Genomic DNA, 9,667 nt, shown 5'->3' with positions numbered 1-9,667 from the left:
TGAAGAAATAAAGATATAGAAAGGCTAAGTAATTTGTCCAAGATCATACAGATCATAAATGACAGTCATATTGGCTTCAGAATGTGTAGTATTAATATATATAATCCTATAGCTGGCATTCAATTTCTGTTCAAGAAATGAATGACTGAATGAATGAAGAGGAAATAACCATTTCCTAATCAAATTCATGTTTGAAACAGCATTTCCGAACCACTCTGAACTCCTCGTGAGAATAGAAAAATTATGACTAAAATAATGAGATAGGCCTAGAGGGACCCTACTCCAAATTTTTACTAGCTAAGAACCTGTCCAAACTCCACCTCAGATGACTTGAGGGAGAGGTTCTTCTTCACACTTAAACTAAAATTAACAAAAAAACTCTTCTCTTCTGAGTTAATTATGCAAAATAAATTTTGACCCCACCCTAGGAATTTCCACTCGTGGAAGTAGGAGTCAGCAAAACATTTTTATTCTTATTTGTACACTCTAACAGGTACAGGTGCAATTAAATAAAAATATTTTGTCAGGAAAGCATGAAATATTTATGCTTATTTAAAGATTATATAAAATTCTAAAGCCTAAGACCTTGGTTATATGCTGATAAGTTTCTGAAAGTACTGCTTGAAGAGACATATCTTTGCCCATTGTTCTTCTGCAACTATAGCAAGTTAAGTTTGAAGACATTCAGGCAAATGTCTTCAAGAAGCTCCTCTTCTCTTTTGGAATATTTTTGCCCCAACCCAGCACATGTGTATATGAAGACATGTAGTTCATCTATACAACCATGTGGATTAGTCATAATTCAGATCCTCCCAGGCCAAAGCAAAAACATGAAAACCATCACCTTGCACCGACACACTGTCTATTATTGGAATACTAGCAGCAGGGACCTATGAAGCAGGGCTTGGGGTTACATTACCTGGGCTGTCAATAGAGCTTGTTTTTCCTAAATTTTACTTATACCATTAGCCTGCTTCAGAGGGTGTTAGACAAAAATTTCTGAAATTCATTGTTTTTACTTGAAAATGTAGTTAATGATGCTGTTCATATCATGGAGTGTTTGCCGCATCAGCTACCAAAGAAAAGCATATATCTAAAGTCCAGAAATAAATCTGAACTGTGCTTTGCATAAAAAACAGGTTTCCATTTTTTTTTTTAATAGATTATCTGATTCATGTGTCTGAATTTATCTCTTATTGTTGGTTGTTAGGAAACTCAGACATAAACTTTTATGAACTTCTAATAAAATTAGATGAAGTCCTAGCCTGCATTCTGCATATTAATTTCACTTTTAGATTGATCTTTTTCCAATAATATTTTCTTTTATTCCATTTCTTCTCGGCTTTGGAAAATATTACGATGTGTATTTACTCCTTCCTGTAAAAGATAAGATATATTTTTTTAATTAAGAAATTGAATTTGAATCCACTACTGTTGGAATTGTGTAGGCCACTTTGTGTCATTTTTAAAAAGCTCATTAACATGACTAAAGAGAAAACAAAAACAAGAATATATCTCCAGTGTATCCAGTTGAAAAAAAAACTTAGTCTGTATCATCTTACCTGATGTATCATCCTTACATCAGGGAAGATTCAGGTTTCGTGAAGCCTCAGTAGTCTTAAATTTGGGGAAATTTTTGAATAAAAAGAATACAAAATTATAAATATAGAATTAGAAAGTGAATGATGAAATAAAAGAAATTATATATTTGTCAATAGCCATAAAACCCACAAACAGCATTCACAAAATCCAGAAAGATAACATGAGGTATGTGTCTTAAGTACTGCCTATCACAATTCTATAATTATTTTTCTTACATTTAGACTACATATTCCTTGAGTCTTTATTTGAATGCATTTTAATAATATTTTCTACAGAAAAAAATTGAAAGACAAATCATTGCTTCATCTAAAATGGTTGATGAACTATTTTACAGTATTATAATTTTTAAATTTTTGTCTGGCTTCATAACTTATTAGTATTGCCATATACATTTTTCAGATTACTGTCAAATATGGAAAGTCTTCTTTCAATTTCCTTTCTTACACGAGGTATATGATGTCATTGCATGTCACATTTTCTTGCGTAGGAGCTACTCTCTAATCCTCTTTGAATTAATGTCACATTCACCAGTCTGTTAGCATAACCTTATCTTACCAAAATAAACAAATATATATATAGTGAGCATTTTTTCTGTTCTTAGAAGGTCCAGGGGAAATGAGTGACTCTGGGCTTTTGGTTTATTTGCTTCACTGCAAATCTGCTCTCCAAGCCTGAGAAGACAAACCACACTATTGGTTAATTATGTAAAACATTTAACAATCAGTACAACATGAACAGTAGCTCTTAATCACGACCAGAATTGAGAACTAATAGAGCACATACTTTGCTGGAAGGAGAAAAGGATTGTCACTTAGTGAGATTTCTCACTTAGTAAGTGCTTACTCAGGCCAATGTGTGCCGAGTAATTTTATAAAAATGAATCAATCTGTGTATCTATTCAATAGAGACTTTAAAACACCAACTTTCCAGGGTACTAGAAATCTAATGGTTAACAAGACAGACTTGATGCCTTAAATTCTAATGGAGGAGACAGATAATAAGCCACCAAACATATAACTGCAAATTGTAATGAATGCCCTGATGGGAACCAATGGGATGCTATGAAAAGGAAAACTGAGAGGTGGGAGACCAAATTTAGATAGGGAAATCTGTAAAGGTTATTTAAGCTGACACCTGCAAAATGCACCAGAACAAGACACATGAAAAATGAGAAAAGCAGTTAGGAGTCCTGAGACTTGCAGTATTTGACCCATGTGGGGGAACTGTGCTGGGCAGGTGTGTAGGTCGGTGGTAGGGCGTGAGGAGGGAAGCACAGGCAGCTCCCAGATAACTGCAGGCCCTTGGAGGACAGGGCCAGAAGTGCTCTAAGTGCAGTGGGAAGCAACTGAAGGGTTGGACCCGAGGCTGACATGACACAGCTTTCATTCAGTCTACTGCATGCAGCATGAAGCTAATGAAAACAAGAGAAGGAAGCAGAGGGCAGCTTGGACCTATCCTAATAATATAGGCAAGAGGTGATGGTGGTTTGGCCCAGATGATTAGGTGCTGATATGGAGTGGAGTGGCATAGAATAAAACACGAATTCCTAATGGGTTGAACGGGAGGCAAAGTAAGGCAGAAAGAGGATTCAAATTTGATTCCTGCATGTTGCACACTTTTACTGATGAGGAGATCAACTGGAAGTGGGGAATAGATTTTATTTAATCCTTAAAGCAACTCTGTGAGGTGAGTGTTTTTGTACTCATTATATGTATATGAAATCAGAGAATGAGAGAGCTTTTAACTTCCCGCGGGTCTCTCAATTCAGAAGTGGAAGAATCTAAAGCAATAGTTTCCCGGATTTATTGCTTTAAGAAATGCACATTTTGGGCCGGGTGCAGTGGCTCACGCCTGTAATCCCAGCAATTTGGGAGGATGAGGCGGGAGGATCAAGAGGTCAGGAGATCCAGACCATCCTGGCTAACACAGTGAAACCCCGTCTCTACTAAAAAAAAGTACAAAAAATTAGCCGGGCGTGGTGGCGGGCGCCTGTAGTCCCAGCTACTCGGGAGGCTGAGGCAGAAGATGACGTAAACCTGGGAGGCGGAGTTTGCAGTGAGCCGAGATCGCGCCACTGCACCCCAGCCTGGGCAACAGAGTGAGACTCCGTCTCAAAAGAAAAGAAAAAAAAATGCACATTTTGAATACTCGTCTTTCTTCCTTTAAGTTTGTGGATATTTGGCATAGCTGATCTCTAAATATACTTGAATCAAGCCTGCAAATGTGGAACTATTTTGTTAGAACCTCCTTTACTTCAGAGTTCCCACTAGGGGGAGCTACCACTATGCGGTTTATTTACTGTGTACATTTTTTTTTTTCTTTTTTTTTTTTAATAATTAAGGTAAGGTTAGTATTTACTGGTCACCCACAAACTTAATCTTAATAAAGTTCACTTTGTTATCTTTTAGAAAATAGTAATGCATATTTTGTAAAAGAGCCTGAAGTCTTAACCAAAAACTTTAGGAGTAAGAAAATATAGGAAGAAAAAGAAACTCATAATTTTCATAACGGCAACAAAGCATCTAAATTAACTGTGATGGAAAAAGAATCTAAAAATAAAGCAAGGCATGTTGTATGAAATTTGAAAGATGTCATTGTTATTAAGATTTATAAAACTATTTTGGTTCTGTCTTATTTCTTGTGCATTCTTATTCTTATTTTAAATAAATATTTAATACATATTCAAGAACAACTAAAGATTACCTTATAAACATGGTCCCTGAATCTCTATTTCTTATGAAGGAATACATTATGGGAGACAAATATTTTCACCCATGGGGAGTTTTAGGAGCACGTGGAGTCTTACGGGATAAGAATATTCATTTAATAAATAATACAAAATAAGCATAATCATAATATCAACAACAACAAAAATAATAGCAACCAACTGGGCACCAGTTGCTGTGCTAATCACTCAACATGTAGAATAGTATGTAATCATTCCAATTATGTTCGAAGTGTTGGTTTCAGATACAATGATGGGGCTGACCTGGGTGTCCCTTCCCTTTGTCATGTGCTGACTCATGAAATGCATTAGGACAGAAGCAGCATTGCAGCAGGTTTCCATTCATGCCATGGAAAGGTATGAATGATAAAGGCATCCCTCAAAGTGGAGTCCCTAAGGTATCAGTAAGTGAGTGCCCTTCCAGTGAAACGTGTTTCTAATTTGGGGTTGCCTTTCCCAGGGATCTTACACGCAAGGTGTCGTGAGTTATTAAAGGTCCTCAGATTTCATGTGTTGCCTCCTGACATCAGATAAAGTGGCAAATGACACTTTTTGAATTAGCATTGTCCCATCATAACAGATGGCCGTTAGCTCAATCTACAGGAAATCAGCTTATTGTCTTCCATATGAAAATAAGCAGGTCAGCATTCTAAATCCTGAAATGACAACGGGAAAAATAGTTCATAGGACTCTGAAAACAGCATGTGAAATAATCAAAGGGTAGGGGGGACCTTTCTTAACCACAAAATATTTGTATTCAGTATACCTTAACATTTCTTTCATTTAGAGCACATGAAATAAATAGTTGTATTTTGATATAAAGGCCTGGGGCTTGTCAATATTTAGGTCAGGGGTCTGAATTCTTGCTGCACAGCAAAATCATTTTGGAAAAATGTTTAAATTTCAGATGCTCAGGCATCCAGTTAAGTCAGAATTGTTTTAGTTGAAACCCAGGCATTCATCATTTTTTAAGTTTCCCCCGTGATTCTAATGTGTGGTGTTTCTAATGTATGACCAATTGTATAATAATTGCACAATAATTTTATAATCCATTTCCCAAACTTTCATGTGATAGGAATTGCCTTGGAATCCTGTTAAAATACAGGTTAAGATTCAGTAGGTCTGGGGCAAAGCCCGAGTGTCTGCATTTCTAACACGCTCCCAGAAGATGGCGATATGGCTGCTGACACACCACTCAGTAATTGGCAATGCTGGTGGGCTTTGGTCTCCATACAAGATAGACACAAAGCTCTTCAAATGCAGGGGTTCTTTCTGTTCATTTGCTGATCATTATTGTTACTGGATGGTACAGAAGCTCTTGGAATGTTAAAACAAACAGGGCTTAGCTCCAAACTATCTTTTTAGAGTTGTTAGCTTTGCACCAGAACCTTCTAAAGACTCTGCTTAATCTGTTTTCTTTATTGAACTCTGGGCCAACAGACATTCAGATTTTTGCAGGAAGGAGTTTATAAACTAACAAAGTGTTATAAATCAATGGAAGCACAAGATTTTGCCTTTACATTACCTGCCCAATTATTGTGTCACTAGTTATTGTAAGTACAATTAGGTTCACGGATATTTGACATGCTTTTCTACCAAGTCAGAAACTGTGGGGCAGGAGAAAGCCGAATTGATAGAGTGACTAACATATTCTGTTAGACTAGACTATCTGCACCACCAGAGCAGAGCCCGGTCTGTCCTGAACATTATTGCATGTTCCTAGCACAATACGTAATACACAATTAATAAATATGCTATGAGCTTTGAATACTGTATTTAATTTAGTCCTTCAAATAATGATGACTAACATGTATTGAATGCTTACCATGTGCCAAGCAGTAGTCTAAGTACCTTACATCTGTTTATTGATTCATTAAAGTAAAGCAGATGACAATCTCCATTTTAGAGATATAGGAAGTGAAGCACAGAGAGGTCAAGTGATTTTTCCAAGGTCACACAGTCATTAAGCAATAGAAACAGACATTAAATCCAGGCACTCTGGTTCCAGAGTCTGTGATCTTCACCAGTATCCTGTTAATGTTCATAACAAAAATATATGATAAGTACTATTATAACGTCACTCATTTACAGGTGAGGAAAGAAAGCAGAGAGACTCTAAGCAACTTACCCAAAGTCACATAGTTAATAATCAGTGAAACCAGGATTTAAACCCAAGAAGATTCAAATCCAGGTTATAAATCCAGAGCCTTTGTTCTTAACCACTAATTTATAGTTTCTCAATTAGCCTGTTAGTTAGAAACCACTTACTAGATGTGAAAAGAGCCCTGAAATAATGTAAGTGCCATAATCAAATATCAAACTGGAATTAATGGCAGAGGATGGGTTGAAACTCACATTTATTTTTCTTTAAATTCTAAGTTCCTCTTCTCTTGGCTTTTGAAACCAATGGAGAACTTTGTCAAATAATAGAAAATGCTTACCTCCAAAGAGCCTCATGAGAATCTTCTGTCAATTTAATTTCTCTTCTACATTCTTCTCCAGGTATACTATGGGTTGTTCACACTGTAGATGGTAGACTAATGTCAAAAAATTAATCAAATGATTCTGAAAGGCACATAGTAACACTCTGGAAAATCAGAACGTCTGCTAGGCCAGGAGGCTAAGTGAGGAAGCAGGGTAGAGGGGAGAGGCATAAGAGAAGGGTGGCTGGCGACGCTGACTTCACCTGTGACAGGCCAGGGAATTTAGAGGTGGAATCATCAGCCTGCTTTTAATTACTTGCTTTTAAGATAAAGAAGTGGAAGTTTATGATGGAGGTATCAATTGTCACTGACATTTGAGAGACTGGTTGTTCAGAAAGACACAGATAGAGTCCATGTCAGCTGGCAGTAACAGTGGGATTTTCCTTGTTGTTGTTGTTAAGTTCTAAAAACCAACATATAGGACAAATTATAAACCTGGACTCTTAAATTGTCAGCTTTCTGTGAGTGGGTAGGAAAGGGATTCCTTGCTTTGATTTTCTGACCTTCCAAGAAGAGCTTTCCATTTTAGCTTCAGTGATAATGAACACAAACTGGGGTTAATAAATAGGTATACTTCCCCCGACCTCTACACATCTTCCAATTTCAGATCCATTTCGCTGGCCATTATGTGTCTGGAGCAACAGGGAAAGAAAACACCTAAGCAAACCATTTTCTTCTTTTGATCTGTACCATGCCTGAGAAAGCAGCAGGATAGGATAGGAGGTGAGAGGAATATTACTTTGCCACCTGAATCCACGAAATTAGTCAACACTGGCATTTTTAAATTGAAGAAATTAAATGGTGCCATGGATCTAGTATGCCATATCTATTTGCCTGCAAATGTCCTTCTGGGAAGCTACAATAGGTGGATGAAGTACAATATCCAGATTTCAAATTTATTACAACTTAGCACAATCTTTGGTTTTCTGGTAGATTTCAGTCGCTTAATAATAAAAAGTTTCTGGATAATGGATTTCGGTATGACTTTACTCTATTTAATATTACATTCATTCAACAACTATAGAGTGCCTACTGTCAAGCAATGCCCTAGGCCTTAGGAATATAGAGGTAAACCATACATATCAGGTCTCCTTTTATACATTTTACTTTCTTCACATTTTATCTCTTAATATAAATTGGCATCAATAGAGATTTATCTGTGTGGGATTTATAATGACAGGCAAAAAAAAAGTAGCAGGAAACAGATAAGCCTTGAAATCAGCAGACTTGGATTTATGTCCTGGGAACACCAGACATTTGCTCTATGTTTTATTAAGCAATTAACTTCATTTTTTCAACAGAGCATACTCAGTAATAAAAATGGGATAATAATACGCATTGTGAAGTTTGGTGATTATGAATATAAGTAATTTGACACCAAACCTAAAACATATTTGGCACTAAGTAATCATTCTAAGTAATAACAATAATCCTTAATATTTATATAGCACTGCTTATTTTGCCAAGAATTTTCATATACATTATTACCTTTGATTCTAATATATGTATATATATACACATATACATATATTCTATATATGTGTGTATATATATGTGTATATATGTATAGTGCCAGTATATATATATATGTATGTGTGTGTGTGTGTGTGTGTGTGTGTGTGTGTATATGTATAATGCCAGTATTTTATTGAGGATTTTTGCATCAATGTTCATCAGGGATATTGGTCTACAATTCTCTTTATTTGTTGTATCTCTGCCAGGCTTTGGTATCAGGATGATGCTGGCCTCATAAAATAAGTTAGGGAGGATTCCCTCTTTTCCTATTGATTGGAAAGAATGGTACCAGCTCCTCTTTGTACCTCTGGAAGAATTCAGCTGTGAATCCATCTGGTCCTGGACTTTTTTTGGTTGGTAGGCTATTAATTATTGCCTCAATTTCAGAACCTGTTATTAGTCTATTCAGGGATTCAACTTCTTCCTGGTTTAGTCTTGGGAGGGTGTATGTGTCCAGGAATTTATCCATTTCTTCTAGATTTTCTAGTTTATTTGCGTAGAGGTGTTTATAGTATTCTCTGATGCTAGTTTGTATTTCCGTGGGATCAGTGGTGATATCCCCTTTATCATTTTTTATTGTGTCTATTTGATTCTTCTCTCTTTTCTTCTTTATTAGTCTTGCTAGTGGTCTATCAATTTTGTTGATCTTTTCAAAATACCAGCTCCTAGATTCATTGATTTTTTTGAAGGGATTTTGTGTGTCTCTCTCTCCTTCAGTTCTGCTCTGATCTTAGTTATTTCTTGCCTTCTGCTAGCTTTTGAATGTGTTTGCTCTTGCTTCTCTAGTTCTTTTAATTGTGATGTTAGGGTGTCAATTTTAGATCTTTCCTGCTTTCTCTTGTGGACATTTAGTGCTATAAATTTCCCTCTACACACTGCTTTAAATATGTCCCAGAGATTCTGGTATGTTGTGTCTTTGTTTTCAAAGAACATCTTTATTTCTGCCTTCATTTCGTTATTTACCCAGTAGTCATTCAGGAGCAGGTTGTTCAGTTTCCATGTAGTTGTGTGGTTTTGAGTGAGTTTCTTAATCCTGAGTTCTAATTTGATTGCACTATGGGCTGAGAGACAGTTTGTTAAAATTTCTGTTCTTTTACATTTGGTGAGGAGTGCTTTACCTCCAACAATGTGGACAATTTTGGAATAAGTGCAATGTGGTGCTGAGAAGAACGTATATTCTGTTGATTTGGAGTGAAGAGTTCTGTAGATGTCTATTAGGTCCGCTTGGTGCAGAGCTGAGTCAAGTCCTGGAAATCCTTGTTAACTTTCTCTCTCGTTGATCTGTCTAATGTTGACAGTGGGGTGTTAAAATCTCCCATTATTATTGTGTGGGAGTCTAAGT

The 9,667-nt window shown here is 36.4% G+C and overlaps 1 long non-coding RNA gene across 1 annotated transcript; it reads right to left on the bottom strand.

Moving 5' to 3' along the window:
- Positions 1 to 4,412: 4,412 nt before the first annotated feature.
- LOC129008293 (uncharacterized) lies at positions 4,413 to 8,598 on the bottom strand. The gene is made up of 3 exons (XR_008492498.1): positions 6,769 to 8,598; positions 6,153 to 6,358; positions 4,413 to 4,983 (listed from the first exon to the last, which is right to left on the bottom strand). It is a non-coding gene; the product is annotated as an uncharacterized LOC129008293 (long non-coding RNA).
- Between the last annotated feature and the right edge of the window lie 1,069 nt (positions 8,599 to 9,667).

Source organism: Pongo pygmaeus, chromosome 9 (genome assembly GCF_028885625.2).
Source record: "Pongo pygmaeus isolate AG05252 chromosome 9, NHGRI_mPonPyg2-v2.0_pri, whole genome shotgun sequence".
Lineage (NCBI taxonomy): Eukaryota > Metazoa > Chordata > Mammalia > Primates > Hominidae > Pongo > Pongo pygmaeus.
This window is presented reverse-complemented; position numbering and strand designations above follow the sequence as displayed.